This window comes from Protopterus annectens, chromosome 1.part0 (assembly GCF_019279795.1).
Source record: "Protopterus annectens isolate FY-2018-M chromosome 1.part0, PAN1.0, whole genome shotgun sequence".
Lineage (NCBI taxonomy): Eukaryota > Metazoa > Chordata > Ceratodontiformes > Protopteridae > Protopterus > Protopterus annectens.
In genome coordinates this window covers 1,964,133,834-1,964,160,481 of record NC_056725.1, presented here as the reverse complement: position 1 = coordinate 1,964,160,481, position 26,648 = coordinate 1,964,133,834, and positions in this window count along the sequence as shown.

Sequence of the window (26,648 nt, the reverse complement as noted above, 5' to 3'; positions counted from 1 at the left end):
TCTAAACTAATCCAATGGTGGTTGATTTATGAAGATAAAACAAATGTACTTCTGGCTGAAATTGATCTCAATTAACGCCCAGCATAACTGATAATATGAATTTTTCAAGCATCAAAAGGGACTATGAGAATAATTATCATAGAAGTAGATAAGCACTGTGATAGGATAGTACAAAGAAAGATTAAGCAGAAGCTAGAAAGAGATTTGCAGGATTATAACAATGGAGCAGCATACATATTTTCAAGAAATGCTGAGAGGGCTTATCCCAGAAAATACAATTATAATAACAATTACAAAAACATGACAAGAGGATTATATAATGAGAGGTATGAGGGGTATGAGGGGTATGGCGGCCAAAATAAAAACTATACCCCAAAAAGAGGGGAGAGACCGCCTTACAAGCCCAATCAAAATCAGGTTCAGGATCAGAGTTTTCACTACGCCCCAGGGAGACAAGTATACAAAGAAGCAAATCAGTCAGCCCAGGGGTGGAGCAAATTCAAGAGATAGTTGCTCCAATGCCCTCTTTAATGATAGAAACATTTCAAATGCCAACCTGTACAGTAGCAAAACAAGGGAATTTCTCTATTTACAACTATACTGATGTGAAGGCAGATGTATTGTTTTTTGAATTATTTAAGAAGGGATTTCATTATGTACCTGAGAAGCCAATGAACATCTCAAAACTATTCTGGACCTAAAGCTCTTTACCAGAAACTTAAATTTGAACATTTATTTTAAAGGTGAGCAGAATACCAACAACCTCTTTCAAAGAGCTAGCACATTTAACCCACCCCTCCATCCTGTCCTAAAAGTGTTTGAGGATATGGTGGAAACAGAATTCAGATGCCTTTAAAGAAAAGGAAGGAGCATAATACTAATAACCTCACAAAGGATTATTTTAACACCATAAAGTACCTTAAGCAAGAAGAAATTAGAGCAATGAAACCGGACAAGGGGTGGGGTAGTGCTTATGTACAAACACTAATATGAAGCACATATTTCCAATATTTTGCATGACACAGAAAAATACACAGAGGTCTCTATTAATGAACGAATATTGCATATGCAAATATTAAATTCAAGTTGGAAGACCATCTCATGCAAGGAGTTCTGAATGAGAAGTTATTTAACTATCTTTATGTTCAAAACCACTGACGCCAATTATATTTGGCATTCCGAAGTCCATAAGGGTCTTGACCCCTTAAAATTTAGGCCAATAGTTGCTGGTGCAAAAGGCATTACTGAACCATTGGGCAAATTTATTGACATTTCAACCAAAAAACTTGTTTCATCAATACAATGCCTCTGCAAGGACTCATGGGAATTTTTAAAAGGAATAAAGAGGAATTCTTTGACATGACAAACTATATGGTTACCATCGACATAGTGGACTTATTTCCCAGCATACCCCATACCATCGGCATAGAATGGTTCAGCAGAATTCTCATTGAAAAATCGGGTTTCAGCAGCAACATAATCAACTTAATAGTTGAATTTATGGAACTTATACTTAATAATAACTTTATTATTTTCAATGGAGAACTATTCAAGCAACAAAAGGGGTTGCAATGGCACACCTTGTGCCACGGCCTACTCAAATTTAGTGTTACATTTTGGGAAAGTAAATTTATTTTCTCAACAAATTGGGTAAAAATATTGTTCACTATAAAAGATTCCTGGATGACATCTGTATTTTATGGAATGGCAATATTGCTGAATTTGAAAAATTCATACAACATATTAATGACTCTACCAGTTTTTAAAGTTTACATACAAAATCAACCCTTTGGAGCTGCAGTATCTAGATGTAACCTTAAGGAAGAATAGCATATCAAAACAGTTTGAATCATGTATTTTCAGAAAACACTTACTCAAATATGCTTTTACATTTTGAGAGTAATCACCCACTGTTTCAAAAGAAGGGGATCATAAAAGGTCAACTAATAAGAGCATCTAGAATCTGTAGTACGGAAGGTCTCTTCAACAACGAAAAAGAATACTTGAAAAAGCTATTTCTTGAGAAAGATTATCCAATTGAGCTTTTTGTAATGTTGGCTAATGAAATCTCTCAGAAAAGAAGCACACATTACCCTCCATTACTAAGTTCCAAACAAACCCAAGAAGTAGTTAGCATAAACATGAATGATAAATTTAAAAAGCCTTCTTTCTTATACACATACAACAAGGGCAATGTGGAAATTGAGAACACCATATATAAGTTTTGGCCCATTCTTTTATTAATGATGACCTTAAAAAGTGTTTCCATTAAACCCCAATTGTTAGAAAAAGGGATTGTAACTTGAAAGAACTTCTGGAAAGGAGCGCAATAACCAGCAATAATATAAACCAGCCCACTAGAGGAACCTACAAATGCAATTCTTGCAATCAATGTAGTTTTATATTACATAACAAAGGGATTTATTTAAAATCTAGAAATATTAACATATGTCCAAGGGGTCATTTTAATTGTAACTCCAAAGGAGTTGTCTACCTGGGAATTTGTGAATATTGTTTAAGCTTTTATGTTGGAAAACTGAAAGGACTCTAAAAAGAAGGATATATGAGCACAATTATGAAGTTAAAACAAAAAGAATCCAATGCATTTTTAAGCACTCTGTAACTTGTGTTAATATGTGCTTAAAATTTTTGGTGTTAGAACAAGTAAGTACCAGCATAAGAGGAGGTGACTGGGAGGCATCTCTAGAATATAAAGAATTGCTATGGCAGATTAAACTAAATGCCACGAAGCCACCAGGTCTTAATGATGCCATAAGTATCAATAGTGCCCTTAAGCTGCAAAGAGCAAGACTATAGTGAAATAACCTTATGTAAAACTGACAAAGTTCCTTAATAGTTTTTTGTTTGTTTAAGCAATATTATACCCAAGAACATATCTGCTTGTTGTGAGTAAGGATGAATATAGGATGACAGTTTTAGCATGGGCTAGGTAAAAAGATGTTCATAATATCTATAAATGTTTTGGCACTAAGTCAAATTTACATAATTTATATTAAAGTAAGATCATTTATTAAGTAAACATTATAGGCTGATATATTTGAAAGTGTTTTATAAATATTTTAAGCAGAACTTTTTTAATCATTGACTTTCTATTCCTTTAAGAGGCAGCTTAAATAATTACTACATTGAAGTTACCCGTAATAATATTACTATTGTTATTAATAATTGTTGTTTGTTAACAGTTATTTATTAATGCCATTTAAAAATTTGAAGGATAGGATTTTAATATGACTTGCTTATAGTCACAATATGCTTAAACAGTTTTTAACTACTTGGTCTTTTGCAAGATAAACAAACTTTTAACTTATAAATTTTATAGGTTTCACTTAAATTTGTTATTTATGGACTTTTAATAATGTAAATGATAATGTTTTGTTAAGTAATGAAAATGTATGTGTAACATGGTGGTTGAAGCTATTTTTAAGACAAAAGCATCTGTCAATACAGCTTTAAGCATCAAGCATGGCTTAATTATACAAGTAATTGCAATCAATTACAATTAATAATAGGATGATTGGGAAGCCAAAAGCATATAAAAATGGAAGGTATTCCCAGTTTCTAATTGTCTTGAAAAGCCTGGGAGAGCCCGGGCGAAAGCGCTTGACTGCATTGGTGTGTTCATTTGTGAGCTGTACGTTTTTTCTGTGGACAACGAAGGTGTAAATAAAGGATTTTGGTCGAACATCATTCTATCCACGTTCTGGTGTTTACTTTGGCCGTGAGCTGTTGCTTCTTGGTTGCATTCGCTCTTCTGTTTGGGATTATTGTTACTGTTGTGGTATCATGGCCGAGAATCCTGGGACTGTGGATTTCAACAAAACTCCTGCTATTTTAAGCAATCAAGATGACGACGAACGTTCTGACGATGCGCCTGTCACCAGAGGCGAGTTTAAGCAGGTTATCTGCCTGCTTTCACAACTTAGTGGTTTGTTGCTGAACGAAGGCAGCAATAGTACACCGGGCTTGCCGCCCAACCAACAAAACGTAAGGGACAACCAGGAACCGTGGTTAAACGTAAAAGGAACACTTATGTTGATATTACAGAGGATCTCCATAATTCATGCCAAACGCTAAACGAAAGCAGCATGAAAAGGGTTCAGGTTCAGCGCCAAGCAAGGGACTGTACAGAATAGTTTTAATATTAAAATGGACTAGCAAACATTACAGGTTTGCTGAAGGTATGATGAATTTTGATAAAATGTTAATTCAAATAATGCTCAACTTGAGCAGATTGTTGTAGAATTTAACAACAAATTGTATTCCTTTAAAACTACTCAGTTGGAAATAGAATACCTGAATGAATGCATTAGAGTGGGGCGGTTCCTAAAGGGCTGCGCTTTAACAAAATGCCCAATAATGCCATTCCAGGTTCAAAGTTATTTAATGAAATTTCAGATTTGTATGACAGAACAGGCCTGGAGTTACTTAAACTAATGGTGGTTGATTATGAAGATAAACAAATGTACTTCTGGCTGAAATTGATTCAATTAACGCCAGCATAACTGATAATATGAATTTTTCAAGCATCAAAAGGGACTATGAGAATACATTTATAGAAGTAGATAAGCACTGTGATAGGATAGTACAAAGAAAGATTAAGAAGCTAGAAAGAGATTTGCAGGATTATAACAATGGAGCAGCATACATATTTTCAAGAAATGCTGAGAGGGCTTATCCCAGAAAATACAATTATAATAACAATTACAAAAACATGACAAGAGGATTATATAATGAGAGGTATGAGGGTATGGCGGCCAAAATAAAAACTATACCCCAAAAAGAGGGGAGAGACCGCCTTACAAGCCCAATCAAAATCAGGTTCAGGATCAGGGTTTTCACTACGCCCAGGAGACAAGTATACAAAGAAGCAAATCAGTCAGCCCAGGGTGGAGCAAATTCAAGAGATAGTTGCTCCAATGCCCTCTTTAATGATAGAAACAATTCAAATGCCAACCTGTACAGTAGCAAAACAAGGGAATTTCTCTATTTACAACTATACTGATGTGAAGGCAGATGTATTGTTTTTTGAATTATTTAAGAAGGGATTTCATTATGTACCTGAGAAGCCAATGAACATCTCAAAACTATTCTGGACCTAAAGCTCTTTACCAGAAACTTAAATTTGAACATTTATTTTAAAGGTGAGCAGAATACCAACAACCTCTTTCAAAGAGCTAGCACATTTAACCCACCCTCCATCCTGTCCTAAAAGTGTTTGAGGATATGGTGGAAACAGAATTCAGATGCCTTTTAAAGAAAAGGAAGGAGCATAATACTAATAACCTCACAAAGGATTATTTTAACACCATAAAGTACCTTAAGCAAGAAGAAATTAGAGCAATGAAACCGACAAGGGGTGGGGTAGTGCTTATGTACAAACACGAATATGAAGCACATATTTCCAATATTTTGCATGACACAGAAAAATACACAGAGGTCTCTATTAATGAACGTAATATCGCATATGCAAATATTAAATTCAAGTTGGAAGACCATCTCATGCAAGGAGTTCTGAATGAGAAGTTATTTAACTATCTTTATGTTCAAAACCACTGACGCCAATTATATTTGGCATTCCGAAAGTCCATAAGGGTCTTGACCCATTAAAATTTAGGCCAATAGTTGCTGGTGCAAAAGGCATTACTGAACCATTGGGCAAATTTATTGACATTTCAACCAAAAAACTTGTTTCATCAATACAATGCCTCTGCAAGGACTCATGGGAATTTTTAAAAGGAATAAAGAGTGAATTCTTTGACATGACAAACTATATGGTTACCATCGACATAGTGGACTTATTTCCCAGCATACCCCATACCATCGGCATAGAATGGTTCAGCAGAATTCTCATTGAAAAATCGGGTTTCAGCAGCAACATAATCAACTTAATAGTTGAATTTATGGAACTTATACTTAATAATAACTTTATTATTTTCAATGGAGAACTATTCAAGCAACAAAAAGGGTTGCAATGGGCACACCTTGTGCCACGGCCTACTCAAATTTAGTGTTACATTTTGGGAAAGTAAATTTATTTTCTCAACAAATTGGGTAAAAATATTGTTCACTATAAAAGATTCCTGGATGACATCTGTATTTTATGGAATGGCAATATTGCTGAATTTGAAAAATTCATACAACATATTAATGACTCTACCAGTTTTTTAAAGTTTACATACAAAATCAACCCTTTGGAGCTGCAGTATCTAGATGTAACCTTAAGGAAGAATAGCATATCAAAACAGTTTGAATCATGTATTTTCAGAAAAAACACTTACTCAAATATGCTTTTACATTTTGAGAGTAATCACCCACTGTTTCAAAAGAAGGGGATCATAAAAGGTCAACTAATAAGAGCATCTAGAATCTGTAGTACGGAAGGTCTCTTCAACAACGAAAAAGAATACTTGAAAAAGCTATTTCTTGAGAAAGATTATCCAATTGAGCTTTTTGTAATGTTGGCTAATGAAATCTCTCAGAAAAGAAGCACACATTACCCTCCATTACTAGGTTCCAAACAAACCCAAGAAGTAGTTAGCATAAACATGAATGATAAATTTAAAAAGCCTTCTTTCTTATACACATACAACAAGGGCAATGTGGAAATTGAGAACACCATATATAAGTTTTGGCCCATTCTTTTTATTAATGATGACCTTAAAAAAAGTGTTTCCATTAAACCCCAATTCGTTAGAAAAAGGGATTGTAACTTGAAAGAACTTCTGGAAAGGAGCGCAATAACCAGCAATAATATAAACCAGCCCACTAGAGGAACCTACAAATGCAATTCTTGCAATCAATGTAGTTTTATATTACATAACAAAGGGATTTATTTAAAATCTAGAAATATTAACATATGTCTAAGGGGTCATTTTAATTGTAACTCCAAAGGAGTTGTCTACCTGGGAATTTGTGAATATTGTTTAAGCTTTTATGTTGGAAAAACTGAAAGGACTCTAAAAAGAAGGATATATGAGCACAATTATGAAGTTAAAAACAAAAAGAATCCAATGCATTTTTAAGCACTCTGTAACTTGTGTTAATATGTGCTTAAAATTTTGGTGTTAGAACAAGTAAGTACCAGCATAAGAGGAGGTGACTGGGAGGCATCTCTAGAATATAAAGAATTGCTATGGCAGATTAAACTAAATGCCACGAAGCCACCAGGTCTTAATGATGCCATAAGTATCAATAGTGCCCTTAAGCTGCTAAGAGCAAGACTATAGTGAAATAACCTTATGTAAAACTGACAAAGTTCCTTAATAGTTTTTGTTTGTTTAAGCAATATTATACCCAAGAACATATCTGCTTGTTGTGAGTAAGGATGAATATAGGATGACAGTTTTAGCATGGGCTAGGTAAAAGATGTTCATAATATCTATAAATGTTTTGGCACTAAGTCAAATTTACATAATTTATATTAAAGTAAGATCATTTATTAAGTAAACATTATAGGCTGATATATTTGAAAGTGTTTTATAAATATTTTAAGCAGAACTTTTTAATCATTGACTTTCTATTCCTTTAAGAGGCAGCTTAAATAATTACTACATTGAAGTTACCCGTAATAATATTACTATTGTTATTAATAATTGTTGTTTGTTAACAGTTATTTATTAATGCCATTTAAAAATTTGAAGGATAGGATTTTAATATGACTTGCTTATAGTCACAATATGCTTAAACAGTTTTAACTACTTGGTCTTTTGCAAGATAAACAAACTTTTAACTTATAAATTTTATAGGTTTCACTTAAATTTGTTATTTATGGACTTTTAATAATGTAAATGATAATGTTTTGTTAAGTAATGAAAATGTATGTGTAACATGGTGGTTGAAGCTATTTTAAGACAAAAGCATCTGTCAATACAGCTTTAAGCATCAAGCATGGCTTAATTATACAAGTAATTGCAATCAATTACAATTAATAATAGGATGATTGGGAAGCCAAAAGCATATAAAATGGAAGGTATTCCCAGTTTCTAATTGTCTTGAAAAGCCTGGGAGAGCCCGGGCGAAAGCGCTTGACTGCATTGGTGTGTTCATTTGTGAGCTGTACGTTTTTTCTGTGGACAACGAAGGTGTAAATAAAGGATTTTGGTCGAACATCATTGTATCCAGGTTCTGGTGTTTACTTTGGCCGTGAGCTGTTGCTTCTTGGTTGCATTCGCTCTTCTGTTTGGGATTATTGTTACTGTTGTGGTATCATGGCCGAGAATCCTGGGACTGTGGATTTCAACAAAACTCCTGCTATTTTAAGCAATCAAGATGACGCCGAACGTTCTGACGATGCGCCTGTCACCAGAGGCGAGTTTAAGCAGGTTATCTGCCTGCTTTCACAACTTAGTGGTTTGTTGCTGAACGAAGGCAGCAATAGTACACCGGGCTTGCCGCCCAACCAACAAAACGTAAGGGACAACCAGGAACCGGTGGTTAAACGTAAAAGGAACACTTATGTTGATATTACAGAGGATCTCCATAATTCATGCCAAACGCTAAACGAGCAGCATGAAAAGGGTTCAGGTTCAGCCAAGCAAGGGACTGTACAGAATAGTTTTAATATTAAAAAATGGACTAGCAAACATTACAGGTTTGCTGAAGGTATGATGAATTTTGATAAAAATGTTAATTCAAATAATGCTCAACTTGAGCAGATTGTTGTAGAATTTAACAACAAATTGTATTCCTTTAAAACTACTCAGTTGGAAATAGAATACCTGAATGAATGCATTAGAGTGGGGCGGGTTCCTAAAGGGCTGCGCTTTAACAAAATGCCCAATAATGCCATTCCAGGTTCAAAGTTATTTAATGAAATTTCAGATTTGTATGACAGAACAGGCCTGGAGTTACTTAAACTAATGGTGGTTGATTATGAAGATAAAACAAATGTACTTCTGGCTGAAATTGATTCAATTAACGCCAGCATAACTGATAATATGAATTTTTCAAGCATCAAAAGGGACTATGAGAATACATTTATAGAAGTAGATAAGCACTGTGATAGGATAGTACAAAGAAAGATTAAGAAGCTAGAAAGAGATTTGCAGGATTATAACAATGGAGCAGCATACATATTTTCAAGAAATGCTGAGAGGGCTTATCCCAGAAAATACAATTATAATAACAATTACAAAAACATGACAAGAGGATTATATAATGAGAGGTATGAGGGGTATGGCGGCCAAAATAAAAACTATACCCCAAAAAGAGGGGAGAGACCGCCTTACAAGCCCAATCAAAATCAGGTTCAGGATCAGGGTTTTCACTACGCCCCAGGGAGACAAGTATACAAAGAAGCAAATCAGTCAGCCCAGGGGTGGAGCAAATTCAAGAGATAGTTGCTCCAATGCCCTCTTTAATGATAGAAACAATTCAAATGCCAACCTGTACAGTAGCAAAACAAGGGAATTTCTCTATTTACAACTATACTGATGTGAAGGCAGATGTATTGTTTTTTGAATTATTTAAGAAGGGATTTCATTATGTACCTGAGAAGCCAATGAACATCTCAAAACTATTCTGGACCTAAAGCTCTTTACCAGAAACTTAAATTTGAACATTTATTTTAAAGGTGAGCAGAATACCAACAACCTCTTTCAAAGAGCTAGCACATTTAACCCACCCTCCATCCTGTCCTAAAAGTGTTTGAGGATATGGTGGAAACAGAATTCAGATGCCTTTTAAAGAAAAGGAAGGAGCATAATACTAATAACCTCACAAAGGATTATTTTAACACCATAAAGTACCTTAAGCAAGAAGAAATTAGAGCAATGAAACCGGACAAGGGGTGGGGTAGTGCTTATGTACAAACACGAATATGAAGCACATATTTCCAATATTTTGCATGACACAGAAAAATACACAGAGGTCTCTATTAATGAACGTAATATCGCATATGCAAATATTAAATTCAAGTTGGAAGACCATCTCATGCAAGGAGTTCTGAATGAGAAGTTATTTAACTATCTTTATGTTCAAAACCACTGACGCCAATTATATTTGGCATTCCGAAGTCCATAAGGGTCTTGACCCCTTAAAATTTAGGCCAATAGTTGCTGGTGCAAAAGGCATTACTGAACCATTGGGCAAATTTATTGACATTTCAACCAAAAAACTTGTTTCATCAATACAATGCCTCTGCAAGGACTCATGGGAATTTTTAAAAGGAATAAAGAGTGAATTCTTTGACATGACAAACTATATGGTTACCATCGACATAGTGGACTTATTTCCCAGCATACCCCATACCATCGGCATAGAATGGTTCAGCAGAATTCTCATTGAAAATCGGGTTTCAGCAGCAACATAATCAACTTAATAGTTGAATTTATGGAACTTATACTTAATAATAACTTTATTATTTTCAATGGAGAACTATTCAAGCAACAAAAGGGGTTGCAATGGGCACACCTTGTGCCACGGCCTACTCAAATTTAGTGTTACATTTTGGGAAAGTAAATTTATTTTCTCAACAAATTGGGTAAAAATATTGTTCACTATAAAAGATTCCTGGATGACATCTGTATTTTATGGAATGGCAATATTGCTGAATTTGAAAAATTCATACAACATATTAATGACTCTACCAGTTTTTTAAAGTTTACATACAAAATCAACCCTTTGGAGCTGCAGTATCTAGATGTAACCTTAAGGAAGAATAGCATATCAAAACAGTTTGAATCATGTATTTTCAGAAAAACACTTACTCAAATATGCTTTTACATTTTGAGAGTAATCACCCACTGTTTCAAAAGAAGGGGATCATAAAAGGTCAACTAATAAGAGCATCTAGAATCTGTAGTACGGAAGGTCTCTTCAACAACGAAAAAGAATACTTGAAAAGCTATTTCTTGAGAAAGATTATCCAATTGAGCTTTTTGTAATGTTGGCTAATGAAATCTCTCAGAAAAGAAGCACACATTACCCTCCATTACTAGGTTCCAAACAAACCCAAGAAGTAGTTAGCATAAACATGAATGATAAATTTAAAAAGCCTTCGTTCTTATACACATACAACAAGGGCAATGTGGAAATTGAGATCACCATATATAAGTTTTGGCCCATTCTTTTATTAATGATGACCTTAAAAAAAGTGTTTCCATTAAACCCCAATTCGTTAGAAAAAGGGATTGTAACTTGAAAGAACTTCTGGAAAGGAGCGCAATAACCAGCAATAATATAAACCAGCCCACTAGAGGAACCTACAAATGCAATTCTTGCAATCAATGTAGTTTTATATTACATAACAAAGGGATTTATTTAAAATCTAGAAATATTAACATATGTCCAAGGGGTCATTTTAATTGTAACTCCAAAGGAGTTGTCTACCTGGGAATTTGTGAATATTGTTTAAGCTTTTATGTTGGAAAAACTGAAAGGACTCTAAAAAGAAGGATATATGAGCACAATTATGAAGTTAAAACAAAAAGAATCCAATGCATTTTTAAGCACTCTGTAACTTGTGTTAATATGTGCTTAAAATTTTGCGTGTTAGAACAAGTAAGTACCAGCATAAGAGGAGGTGACTGGGAGGCATCTCTAGAATATAAAGAATTGCTATGGCAGATTAAACTAAATGCCACGAAGCCACCAGGTCTTAATGATGCCATAAGTATCAATAGTGCCCTTAAGCTGCGAAGAGCAAGACTATAGTGAAATAACCTTATGTAAAACTGACAAAGTTCCTTAATAGTTTTTTGTTTGTTTAAGCAATATTATACCCAAGAACATATCTGCTTGTTGTGAGTAAGGATGAATATAGGATGACAGTTTTAGCATGGGCTAGGTAAAAGATGTTCATAATATCTATAAATGTTTTGGCACTAAGTCAAATTTACATAATTTATATTAAAGTAAGATCATTTATTAAGTAAACATTATAGGCTGATATATTTGAAAGTGTTTTATAAATATTTTTAAGCAGAACTTTTTTAATCATTGACTTTCTATTCCTTTAAGAGGCAGCTTAAATAATTACTACATTGAAGTTACCCGTAACAATATTACTATTGTTATTAATAATTGTTGTTTGTTAACAGTTATTTATTAATGCCATTTAAAAATTTGAAGGATAGGATTTTAATATGACTTGCTTATAGTCACAATATGCTTAAACAGTTTTAACTACTTGGTCTTTTGCAAGATAAACAAACTTTTAACTTATAAATTTTATAGGTTTCACTTAAATTTGTTATTTATGGACTTTTAATAATGTAAATGATAATGTTTTGTTAAGTAATGAAAATGTATGTGTAACATGGTGGTTGAAGCTATTTTTAAGACAAAAAGCATCTGTCAATACAGCTTTAAGCATCAAGCATGGCTTAATTAAGTACAAGTAATTGCAATCAATTACAATTAATAATAGGATGATTGGGAAGCCAAAAGCATATAAAAATGGAAGGTATTCCCAGTTTCTAATTGTCTTGAAAAAGCCTGGGAGAGCCCGGGCGAAAGCGCTTGACTGCATTGGTGTGTTCATTTGTGAGCTGTACGTTTTTTCTGTGGACAACGAAGGTGTAAATAAAGGATTTTGGTCGAACATCATTGTATCCAGGTTCTGGTGTTTACTTTGGCCGTGAGCTGTTGCTTCTTGGTTGCATTCGCTCTTCTGTTTGGGATTATTGTTACTGTTGTGGTATCATGGCCGAGAATCCTGGGACTGTGGATTTCAACAAAACTCCTGCTATTTTAAGCACCGAAGATGACGTTGAACGTTCTGACGATGCGCCTGTCACCAGAGGCGAGTTTAAGCAGGTTATCTGCCTGCTTTCACAACTTAGTGGTTTGTTGCTGAACGAAGGCAGCAATAGTACACCGGGCTTGCCGCCCAACCAACAAAACGTAAGGGACAACCAGGAACCGGTGGTTAAACGTAAAAGGAACACTTATGTTGATATTACAGAGGATCTCCATAATTCATGCCAAACGCTAAACGAGCAGCATGAAAAGGGTTCAGGTTCAGCGCCGAAGCAAGGGACTGTACAGAATAGTTTTAATATTAAAAAATGGACTAGCAAACATTACAGGTTTGCTGAAGGTATGATGAATTTTGATAAAAATGTTAATTCAAATAATGCTCAACTTGAGCAGATTGTTGTAGAATTTAACAACAAATTGTATTCCTTTAAAACTACTCAGTTGGAAATAGAATACCTGAATGAATGCATTAGAGTGGGGCGGGTTCCTAAAGGGCTGCGCTTTAACAAAATGCCCAATAATGCCATTCCAGGTTCAAAGTTATTTAATGAAATTTCAGATTTGTATGACAGAACAGGCCTGGAGTTACTTAAACTAATGGTGGTTGATTATGAAGATAAAACAAATGTACTTCTGGCTGAAATTGATTCAATTAACGCCAGCATAACTGATAATATGAATTTTCAAGCATCAAAAGGGACTATGAGAATACATTTATAGAAGTAGATAAGCACTGTGATAGGATAGTACAAAGAAAGATTAAGAAGCTAGAAAGAGATTTGCAGGATTATAACAATGGAGCAGCATACATATTTTCAAGAAATGCTGAGAGGGCTTATCCCAGAAAATACAATTATAATAACAATTACAAAAACATGACAAGAGGATTATATAATGAGAGGTATGAGGGGTATGGCGGCCAAAATAAAAACTATACCCCAAAAAGAGGGGAGAGACCGCCTTACAAGCCCAATCAAAATCAGGTTCAGGATCAGGGTTTTCACTACGCCCCAGGGAGACAAGTATACAAAGAAGCAAATCAGTCAGCCCAGGGGTGGAGCAAATTCAAGAGATAGTTGCTCCAATGCCCTCTTTAATGATAGAAACAATTCAAATGCCAACCTGTACAGTAGCAAAACAAGGGAATTTCTCTATTTACAACTATACTGATGTGAAGGCAGATGTATTGTTTTTTGAATTATTTAAGAAGGGATTTCATTATGTACCTGAGAAGCCAATGAACATCACAAAAACTATTCTGGACCTAAAGCTCTTTACCAGAAACTTAAATTTGAACATTTATTTTAAAGGTGAGCAGAATACCAACAACCTCTTTCAAAGAGCTAGCACATTTAACCCACCCTCCATCCTGTCCTAAAAGTGTTTGAGGATATGGTGGAAACAGAATTCAGATGCCTTTTAAAGAAAAGGAAGGAGCATAATACTAATAACCTCACAAAGGATTATTTTAACACCATAAAGTACCTTAAGCAAGAAGAAATTAGAGCAATGAAACCGGACAAGGGGGGTGGGGTAGTGCTTATGTACAAACACGAATATGAAGCACATATTTCCAATATTTTGCATGACACAGAAAAATACACAGAGGTCTCTATTAATGAACGTAATATTGCATATGCAAATATTAAATTCAAGTTGGAAGACCATCTCATGCAAGGAGTTCTGAATGAGAAGTTATTTAACTATCTTTATGTTCAAAAACCACTGACGCCAATTATATTTGGCATTCCGAAAGTCCATAAGGGTCTTGACCCCTTAAAATTTAGGCCAATAGTTGCTGGTGCAAAAGGCATTACTGAACCATTGGGCAAATTTATTGACATTTCAACCAAAAAACTTGTTTCATCAATACAATGCCTCTGCAAGGACTCATGGGAATTTTTAAAAGGAATAAAGAGTGAATTCTTTGACATGACAAACTATATGGTTACCATCGACATAGTGGACTTATTTCCCAGCATGCCCCATACCATCGGCATAGAATGATTCAGCAGAATTCTCATTGAAAAATCGGGTTTCAGCAGCAACATAATCAACTTAATAGTTGAATTTATGGAACTTATACTTAATAATAACTTTATTATTTTCAATGGAGAACTATTCAAGCAACAAAAAGGGGTTGCAATGGGCACACCTTGTGCCACGGCCTACTCAAATTTAGTGTTACATTTTTGGGAAAGTAAATTTATTTTCTCAACAAATTGGGTAAAAAATATTGTTCACTATAAAAGATTCCTGGATGACATCTGTATTTTATGGAATGGCAATATTGCTGAATTTGAAAAATTCATACAACATATTAATGACTCTACCAGTTTTTTAAAGTTTACATACAAAATCAACCCTTTGGAGCTGCAGTATCTAGATGTAACCTTAAGGAAGAATAGCATATCAAAACAGTTTGAATCATGTATTTTCAGAAAAACACTTACTCAAATATGCTTTTACATTTTGAGAGTAATCACCCACTGTTTCCAAAGAAGGGGATGCTTAAAGGTCAACTAATTAGAGCAACTAGAATCTGTAGTACGGAAGGTCTCTTCAACAACGAAAAAGAATACTTGAAAAGCTATTTCTTGAGAAAGATTATCCAATTGAGCTTTTTGTAATGTTGGCTAATGAAATCTCTCAGAAAAGAAGCACACATTACCCTCCATTACTAAGTTCCAAACAAACCCAAGAAGTAGTTAGCATAAACATGAATGATAAATTTAAAAGCCTTCTTTCTTATACACATACAACAAGGGCAATGTGGAAATTGAGAACACCATATATAAGTTTTGGCCCATTCTTTTTATTAATGATGACCTTAAAAAAAGTGTTTCCATTAAACCCCAATTTGTTAGAAAAAGGGATTGTAACTTGAAAGAACTTCTGGAAAGGAGCGCAATAACCAGCAATAATATAAACCAGCCCACTAGAGGAACCTACAAATGCAATTCTTGCAATCAATGTAGTTTTATATTACATAACAAAGGGATTTATTTAAAATCTAGAAATATTAACATATGTCCAAGGGTCATTTTAATTGTAACTCCAAAGGAGTTGTCTACCTGGGAATTTGTGAATATTGTTTAAGCTTTTATGTTGGAAAAACTGAAAGGACTCTAAAAAGAAGGATATATGAGCACAATTATGAAGTTAAAAACAAAAAAAGAATCCAATGCATTTTTTAAGCACTCTGTAACTTGTGTTAATATGTGCTTAAAATTTTGGTGTTAGAACAAGTAAGTACCAGCATAAGAGGAGGTGACTGGGAGGCATCTCTAGAATATAAAGAATTGCTATGGCAGATTAAACTAAATGCCACGAAGCCACCAGGTCTTAATGATGCCATAAGTATCAATAGTGCCCTTAAGCTGCGAAGAGCAAGACTATAGTGAAATAACCTTATGTAAAACTGACAAAGTTCCTGAATAGTTTTTGTTTGTTTAAGCAATATTATACCCAAGAACATATCTGCTTCTTGTGAGTAAGGATGAATATACGATGACACTTTTAGCATGGGCTAGGTAAAAGATGTTCATAATATCTATAAATGTTTTGGCACTAAGTCAAATTTACATAATTTATATTAAAGTAAGATCATTTATTAAGTAAACATTATAGGCTGATATATTTGAAAGTGTTTTATAAATATTTTTAAGCAGAACTTTTTTAATCATTGACTTTCTATTCCTTTAAGAGGCAGCTTAAATAATTACTACATTGAAGTTACCCGTAACAATATTACTATTGTTATTAATAATTGTTGTTTGTTAACAGTTATTTATTAATGCCATTTAAAAATTTGAAGGATAGGATTTTAATATGACTTGCTTATAGTCACAATATGCTTAAACAGTTTTTAACTACTTGGTCTTTTGCAAGATAAACAAACTTTTAACTTATAAATTTTATAGGTTTCACTTAAATTTGTTATTTATGGACTTTTAATAATGTAAATGATAATGTTTTGTTAAGTAATGAAAATGTATGTGTAACATGGTGGTTGAAGCTATTTTTAAGACAAAAAGCATCTGTCAATACAGCTTTAAGCATCAAGCATGGCTTAATTAAGTACAAGTAATTGCAATCAATTACAATTAATAATAGGATGATTGGGAAGCCAAAAGCATATAAAAATGGAAGGTATTCCCAGTTTCTAATTGTCTTGAAAAAGCCTGGGAGAGCCCGGGCGAAAGCGCTTGACTGCATTGGTGTGTTCATTTGTGAGCTGTACGTTTTTTCTGTGGACAACGAAGGTGTAAATAAAGGATTTTGGTCGAACATCATTGTATCCAGGTTCTGGTGTTTACTTTGGCCGTGAGCTGTTGCTTCTTGGTTGCATTCGCTCTTCTGTTTGGGATTATTGTTACTGTTGTGGTATCATGGCCGAGAATCCTGGGACTGTGGATTTCAACAAAACTCCTGCTATTTTAAGCACCGAAGATGACGTCGAACGTTCTGATGATGCGCCTGTCACCAGAGGCGAGTTTAAGCAGGTTATCTGCCTGCTTTCACAACTTAGTGGTTTGTTGCTGAACGAAGGCAGCAATAGTACACCGGGCTTGCCGCCCAACCAACAAAACGTAAGGGACAACCAGGAACCGGTGGTTAAGCGTAAAAGGAACACTTATGTTGATATTACAGAGGATCTCCATAATTCATGCCAAACGCTAAGCGAGCAGCATGAAAAGGGTTCAGGTTCAGCGCGAAGCAAGGGACTGTACAGAATAGTTTTAATATTAAAATGGACTAGCAAACATTACAGGTTTGCTGAAGGTATGATGAATTTTGATAAAATGTTAATTCAAATAATGCTCAACTTGAGCAGATTGTTGTAGAATTTAACAACAAATTGTATTCCTTTAAAACTACTCAGTTGGAAATAGAATACCTGAATGAATGCATTAGAGTGGGGCGGGTTCCTAAAGGGCTGCGCTTTAACAAAATGCACAATAATGCCATTCAGGTTCAAAGTTATTTAATGAAATTTCAGATTTGTATGACAGAACAGGCCTGGAGTTACTTAAACTAATGGTGGTTGATTATGAAGATAAAACAAATGTACTTCTGGCTGAAATTGATTCAATTAACGCCAGCATAACTGATAATATGAATTTTCAAGCATCAAAAGGGACTATGAGAATACATTTATAGAAGTAGATAAGCACTGTGATAGGATAGTACAAAGAAAGATTAAGAAGCTAGAAAGAGATTTGCAGGATTATAACAATGGAGCAGCATACATATTTTCAAGAAATGCTGAGAGGGCTTATCCCAGAAAATACAATTATAATAACAATTACAAAAACATGACAAGAGGATTATATAATGAGAGGTATGAGGGGTATGAGGGATATGGCGGCCAAAATAAAAACTATACCCCAAAAAGAGGGGAGAGACCGCCTTACAAGCCCAATCAAAATCAGGTTCAGGATCAGGGTTTTCACTACGCCCCAGGGAGACAAGTATACAAAGAAGCAAATCAGTCAGCCCAGGGGTGGAGCAAATTCAAGAGATAGTTGCTCCAATGCCCTCTTTAATGATAGAAACAATTCAAATGCCAACCTGTACAGTAGCAAAACAAGGGAATTTCTCTATTTACAACTATACTGATGTGAAGGCAGATGTATTGTTTTTTGAATTATTTAAGAAGGGATTTCATTATGTACCTGAGAAGCCAATGAACATCTCAAAACTATTCTGGACCTAAAGCTCTTTACCAGAAACTTAAATTTGAACATTTATTTTAAAGGTGAGCAGAATACCAACAACCTCTTTCAAAGAGCTAGCACATTTAACCCACCCCTCCATCCTGTCCTAAAAGTGTTTGAGGATATGGTGGAAACAGAATTCAGATGCCTTTTAAAGAAAAGGAAGGAGCATAATACTAATAACCTCACAAAGGATTATTTTAACACCATAAAGTACCTTAAGCAAGAAGAAATTAGAGCAATGAAACCGGACAAGGACGGTGGGGTAGTGCTTATGTACAAACACGAATATGAAGCACATATTTCCAATATTTTGCATGACACAGAAAAATACACAGAGGTCTCTATTAATGAACGTAATATTGCATATGCAAATATTAAATTCAAGTTGGAAGACCATCTCATGCAAGGAGTTCTGAATGAGAAGTTATTTAACTATCTTTATGTTCAAAAACCACTGACGCCAATTATATTTGGCATTCCGAAAGTCCATAAGGGTCTTGACCCCTTAAAATTTAGGCCAATAGTTGCTGGTGCAAAAGGCATTACTGAACCATTGGGCAAATTTATTGACATTTCAACCAAAAAACTTGTTTCATCAATACAATGCCTCTGCAAGGACTCATGGGAATTTTTAAAAGGAATAAAGAGTGAATTCTTTGACATGACAAACTATATGGTTACCATCGACATAGTGGACTTATTTCCCAGCATGCCCCATACCATCGGCATAGAATGATTCAGCAGAATTCTCATTGAAAAATCGGGTTTCAGCAGCAACATAATCAACTTAATAGTTGAATTTATGGAACTTATACTTAATAATAACTTTATTATTTTCAATGGAGAACTATTCAAGCAACAAAAAGGGGTTGCAATGGGCACACCTTGTGCCACGGCCTACTCAAATTTAGTGTTACATTTTTGGGAAAGTAAATTTATTTTCTCAACAAATTGGGTAAAAATATTGTTCACTATAAAAGATTCCTGGATGACATCTGTATTTTATGGAATGGCAATATTGCTGAATTTGAAAAATTCATACAACATATTAATGACTCTACCAGTTTTTTAAAGTTTACATACAAAATCAACCCTTTGGAGCTGCAGTATCTAGATGTAACCTTAAGGAAGAATAGCATATCAAAACAGTTTGAATCATGTATTTTCAGAAAAAACACTTACTCAAATATGCTTTTACATTTTGAGAGTAATCACCCACTGTTTCAAAAGAAGGGGATCATAAAAGGTCAACTAATAAGAGCATCTAGAATCTGTAGTACGGAAGGTCTCTTCAACAACGAAAAGAATACTTGAAAAAGCTATTTCTTGAGAAAGATTATCCAATTGAGCTTTTTGTAATGTTGGCTAATGAAATCTCTCAGAAAAGAAGCACACATTACCCTCCATTACTAAGTTCCAAACAAACCCAAGAAGTAGTTAGCATAAACATGAATGATAAATTTAAAAAGCCTTCTTTCTTATACACATACAACAAGGGCAATGTGGAAATTGAGAACACCATATATAAGTTTTGGCCCATTCTTTTTATTAATGATGACCTTAAAAAAAGTGTTTCCATTAAACCCCAATTTGTTAGAAAAAGGGATTGTAACTTGAAAGAACTTCTGGAAAGGAGCGCAATAACCAGCAATAATATAAACCAGCCCACTAGAGGAACCTACAAATGCAATTCTTGCAATCAATGTAGTTTTATATTACATAACAAAGGGATTTATTTAAAATCTAGAAATATTAACATATGTCCAAGGGGTCATTTTAATTGTAACTCCAAAGGAGTTGTCTACCTGGGAATTTGTGAATATTGTTTAAGCTTTTATGTTGGAAAAACTGAAAGGACTCTAAAAAGAAGGATATATGAGCACAATTATGAAGTTAAAAACAAAAAAGAATCCAATGCATTTTTTAAGCACTCTGTAACTTGTGTTAATATGTGCTTAAAATTTTTGGTGTTAGAACAAGTAAGTACCAGCATAAGAGGAGGTGACTGGGAGGCATCTCTAGAATATAAAGAATTGCTATGGCAGATTAAACTAAATGCCACGAAGCCACCAGGTCTTAATGATGCCATAAGTATCAATAGTGCCCTTAAGCTGCGAAGAGCAAGACTATAGTGAAATAACCTTATGTAAAACTGACAAAGTTCCTTAATAGTTTTTTGTTTGTTTAAGCAATATTATACCCAAGAACATATCTGCTTGTTGTGAGTAAGGATGAATATAGGATGACAGTTTTAGCATGGGCTAGGTAAAAGATGTTCATAATATCTATAAATGTTTTGGCACTAAGTCAAATTTACATAATTTATATTAAAGTAAGATCATTTATTAAGTAAACATTATAGGCTGATATATTTGAAAGTGTTTTATAAATATTTTTAAGCAGAACTTTTTTAATCATTGACTTTCTATTCCTTTAAGAGGCAGCTTAAATAATTACTACATTGAAGTTACCCGTAACAATATTACTATTGTTATTAATAATTGTTGTTTGTTAACAGTTATTTATTAATGCCATTTAAAAATTTGAAGGATAGGATTTTAATATGACTTGCTTATAGTCACAATATGCTTAAACAGTTTTTAACTACTTGGTCTTTTGCAAGATAAACAAACTTTTAACTTATAAATTTTATAGGTTTCACTTAAATTTGTTATTTATGGACTTTTAATAATGTAAATGATAATGTTTTGTTAAGTAATGAAAATGTATGTGTAACATGGTGGTTGAAGCTATTTTTAAGACAAAAAGCATCTGTCAATACAGCTTTAAGCATCAAGCATGGCTTAATTAAGTACAAGTAATTGCAATCAATTACAATTAATAATAGGATGATTGGGAAGCCAAAAGCATATAAAAATGGAAGGTATTCCCAGTTTCTAATTGTCTTGAAAAAGCCTGGGAGAGCCGAGCGAAAGCGCTTGACTGCATTGGTGTGTTCATTTGTGAGCTGTACGTTTTTTCTGTGGACAACGAAGGTGTAAATAAAGGATTTTGGTCGAACATCATTGTATCCAGGTTCTGGTGTTTACTTTGGCCGTGAGCTGTTGCTTCTTGGTTGCATTCGCTCTTCTGTTTGGGATTATTGTTACTGTTGTGGTATCATGGCCGAGAATCCTGGGACTGTGGATTTCAACAAAACTCCTGCTATTTTAAGCACCGAAGATGACGTCGAACGTTCTGATGATGCCTGTCACCAGAGGCGAGTTTAAGCAGGTTATCTGCCTGCTTTCACAACTTAGTGGTTTGTTGCTGAACGAAGGCAGCAATAGTACACCGGGCTTGCCGCCCAACCAACAAAACGTAAGGGACAACCAGGAACCGGTGGTTAAACGTAAAAGGAACACTTATGTTGATATTACAGAGGATCTCCATAATTCATGCCAAACGCTAAACGAGCAGCATGAAAAGGGTTCAGGTTCAGCGCCGAAGCAAGGGACTGTACAGAATAGTTTTAATATTAAAAAATGGACTAGCAAACATTACAGGTTTGCTGAAGGTATGATGAATTTTGATAAAAATGTTAATTCAAATAATGCTCAACTTGAGCAGATTGTTGTAGAATTTAACAACAAATTGTATTCCTTTAAAACTACTCAGTTGGAAATAGAATACCTGAATGAATGCATTAGAGTGGGGCGGGTTCCTAAAGGGCTGCGCTTTAACAAAATGCCCAATAATGCCATTCCAGGTTCAAAGTTATTTAATGAAATTTCAGATTTGTATGACAGAACAGGCCTGGAGTTACTTAAACTAATGGTGGTTGATTATGAAGATAAAACAAATGTACTTCTGGCTGAAATTGATTCAATTAACGCCAGCATAACTGATAATATGAATTTTTCAAGCATCAAAAGGGACTATGAGAATACATTTATAGAAGTAGATAAGCACTGTGATAGGATAGTACAAAGAAAGATTAAGAAGCTAGAAAGAGATTTGCAGGATTATAACAATGGAGCAGCATACATATTTTCAAGAAATGCTGAGAGGGCTTATCCCAGAAAATACAATTATAATAACAATTACAAAACATGACAAGAGGATTATATAATGAGAGGTATGAGGGTATGGCGGCCAAAATAAAAACTATACCCCAAAAGAGGGAGAGACCGCCTTACAAGCCCAATCAAAATCAGGTTCAGGATCAGGGTTTTCACGCCCCAGGGAGGCAAGTATACAAAGAAGCAAATCAGTCAGCCCAGGGTGGAGCAAATTCAAGAGATAGTTGCTCCAATGCCCTCTTTAATGATAGAAACAATTCAAATGCCAACCTGTACAGTAGCAAAACAAGGGAATTTCTCTATTTACAACTATACTGATGTGAAGGCAGATGTATTGTTTTTTGAATTATTTAAGAAGGGATTTCATTATGTACCTGAGAAGCCAATGAACATCTCAAAAACTATTCTGGACCTAAAGCTCTTTACCAGAAACTTAAATTTGAACATTTATTTTAAAGGTGAGCAGAATACCAACAACCTCTTTCAAAGAGCTAGCACATTTAACCCACCCCTCCATCCTGTCCTAAAAGTGTTTGAGGATATGGTGGGAACAGAATTCAGATGCCTTTTAAGAAAAGGAAGGAGCATAATACTAATAACCTCACAAAGGATTATTTTAACACCATAAAGTACCTTAAGCAAGAAGAAATTAGAGCAATGAAACCGGACAAGGGGGGTGGGGTAGTGCTTATGTACAAACACGAATATGAAGCACATATTTCCAATATTTTGCATGACACAGAAAAATACACAGAGGTCTCTATTAATGAACGTAATATCGCATATGCAAATATTAAATTCAAGTTGGAAGACCATCTCATGCAAGGAGTTCTGAATGAGAAGTTATTTAACTATCTTTATGTTCAAAAACCACTGACGCCAATTATATTTGGCATTCCGAAAGTCCATAAGGGTCTTGACCCCTTAAAATTTAGGCCAATAGTTGCTGGTGCAAAAGGCATTACTGAACCATTGGGCAAATTTATTGACATTTCAACCAAAAAACTTGTTTCATCAATACAATGCCTCTGCAAGGACTCATGGGAATTTTTAAAAGGAATAAAGAGTGAATTCTTTGACATGACAAACTATATGGTTACCATCGACATAGTGGACTTATTTCCCAGCATACCCCATACCATCGGCATAGAATGGTTCAGCAGAATTCTCATTGAAAAATCGGGTTTCAGCAGCAACATAATCAACTTAATAGTTGAATTTATGGAACTTATACTTAATAATAACTTTATTATTTTCAATGGAGAACTATTCAAGCAACAAAAAGGGGTTGCAATGGGCACACCTTGTGCCACGGCCTACTCAAATTTAGTGTTACATTTTTGGGAAAGTAAATTTATTTTCTCAACAAATTGGGTAAAAATATTGTTCACTATAAAAGATTCCTGGATGACATCTGTATTTTATGGAATGGCAATATTGCTGAATTTGAAAAATTCATACAACATATTAATGACTCTACCAGTTTTTTAAAGTTTACATACAAAATCAACCCTTTGGAGCTGCAGTATCTAGATGTAACCTTAAGGAAGAATAGCATATCAAAACAGTTTGAATCATGTATTTTCAGAAAAAACACTTACTCAAATATGCTTTTACATTTTGAGAGTAATCACCCACTGTTTCAAAAGAAGGGGATCATAAAAGGTCAACTAATAAGAGCATCTAGAATCTGTAGTACGGAAGGTCTCTTCAGCAACGAAAAAGAATACTTGAAAAAGCTATTTCTTGAGAAAGATTATCCAATTGAGCTTTTTGTAATGTTGGCTAATGAAATCTCTCAGAAAAGAAGCACACATTACCCTCCATTACTAGGTTCCAAACAAACCCAAGAAGTAGTTAGCATAAACATGAATGATAAATTTAAAAAGCCTTCTTTCTTATACACATACAACAAGGGCAATGTGGAAATTGAGAACACCATATATAAGTTTTGGCCCATTCTTTTTATTAATGATGACCTTAAAAAAAGTGTTTCCATTAAACCCCAATTCGTTAGAAAAAGGGATTGTAACTTGAAAGAACTTCTGGAAAGGAGCGCAATAACCAGCAATAATATAAACCAGCCCACTAGAGGAACCTACAAATGCAATTCTTGCAATCAATGTAGTTTTATATTACATAACAAAGGGATTTATTTAAAATCTAGAAATATTAACATATGTCCAAGGGGTCATTTTAATTGTAACTCCAAAGGAGTTGTCTACCTGGGAATTTGTGAATATTGTTTAAGCTTTTATGTTGGAAAAACTGAAAGGACTCTAAAAAGAAGGATATATGAGCACAATTATGAAGTTAAAAACAAAAAAGAATCCAATGCATTTTTAAGCACTCTGTAACTTGTGTTAATATGTGCTTAAAATTTTGGTGTTAGAACAAGTAAGTACCAGCATAAGAGGAGGTGACTGGGAGGCATCTCTAGAATATAAAGAATTGCTATGGCAGATTAAACTAAATGCCACGAAGCCACCAGGTCTTAATGATGCCATAAGTATCAATAGTGCCCTTAAGCTGCGAAGAGCAAGACTATAGTGAAATAACCTTATGTAAAACTGACAAAGTTCCTTAATAGTTTTTTGTTTGTTTAAGCAATATTATACCCAAGAACATATCTGCTTGTTGTGAGTAAGGATGAATATAGGATGACAGTTTTAGCATGGGCTAGGTAAAAAGATGTTCATAATATCTATAAATGTTTTGGCACTAAGTCAAATTTACATAATTTATATTAAAGTAAGATCATTTATTAAGTAAACATTATAGGCTGATATATTTGAAAGTGTTTTATAAATATTTTTAAGCAGAACTTTTTTAATCATTGACTTTCTATTCCTTTAAGAGGCAGCTTAAATAATTACTACATTGAAGTTACCCGTAACAATATTACTATTGTTATTAATAATTGTTGTTTGTTAACAGTTATTTATTAATGCCATTTAAAAATTTGAAGGATAGGATTTTAATATGACTTGCTTATAGTCACAATATGCTTAAACAGTTTTTAACTACTTGGTCTTTTGCAAGATAAACAAACTTTTAACTTATAAATTTTATAGGTTTCACTTAAATTTGTTATTTATGGACGTTTAATAATGTAAATGATAATGTTTTGTTAAGTAATGAAAATGTATGTGTAACATGGTGGTTGAAGCTATTTTTAAGACAAAAGCATCTGTCAATACAGCTTTAAGCATCAAGCATGGCTTAATTAAGTACAAGTAATTGCAATCAATTACAATTAATAATAGGATGATTGGGAAGCCAAAAGCATATAAAAATGGAAGGTATTCCCAGTTTCTAATTGTCTTGAAAAAGCCTGGGAGAGCCCGGGCGAAAGCGCTTGACTGCATTGGTGTGTTCATTTGTGAGCTGTACGTTTTTTCTGTGGACAACGAAGGTGTAAATAAAGGATTTTGGTCGAACATCATTGTATCCAGGTTCTGGTGTTTACTTTGGCCGTGAGCTGTTGCTTCTTGGCAACAACTAGAGCACCCACTAAAGGGATATATGGCCTAAACAACATGTTCTTCATGGACCGACTCAAAGGCCAGTGAGTATCCTCTGTATCCCACAGACAGCCAAGGGTTGACCTGTGTCTGGTATACAAGGCATCCTCTGACCCATTACTGATGGATTTACTGCACATCAGCAAGTCAAATGTCATCAGAAATACTCAGTCTAAGGATCTAAATCTCTTCTGTAGCATTATCAGAATGGTTTGTAATTACAGGTGTATCTCACAGAGGAACGGACTCCCCAGCCACATAAAACAAAGTTGATCTCTGTCCATATTCAAACGCAACTTACATTTATGAATGGGAAACAGAGGATTTATCCCAGGGCTTCCCCCTACTATGAATGGGCAGAGGTGGCTCCTAAATGCTTTATCCCATATATGGGTGCCCTCAAATTATCTATGGTATGAGCCCAGTTATTCTCATTAGGGTTAATATATAATTATAAATCATGGGATGGGTAAGGCCAATCTCTAACCAAATGGGTAGGTTATTTTGAGTGCAAAAAAAGGGAAACTGGCTAGGCTTAAAATGGCCCACAAGTGCAATGAGCCAAATATTTGCCTATGAACCTATATCAAATGATTGCAGAACTCTGGATTTATTATGTATGAACAAAAATCTGTATGTTGGTCCACTTTAGGAAGCAT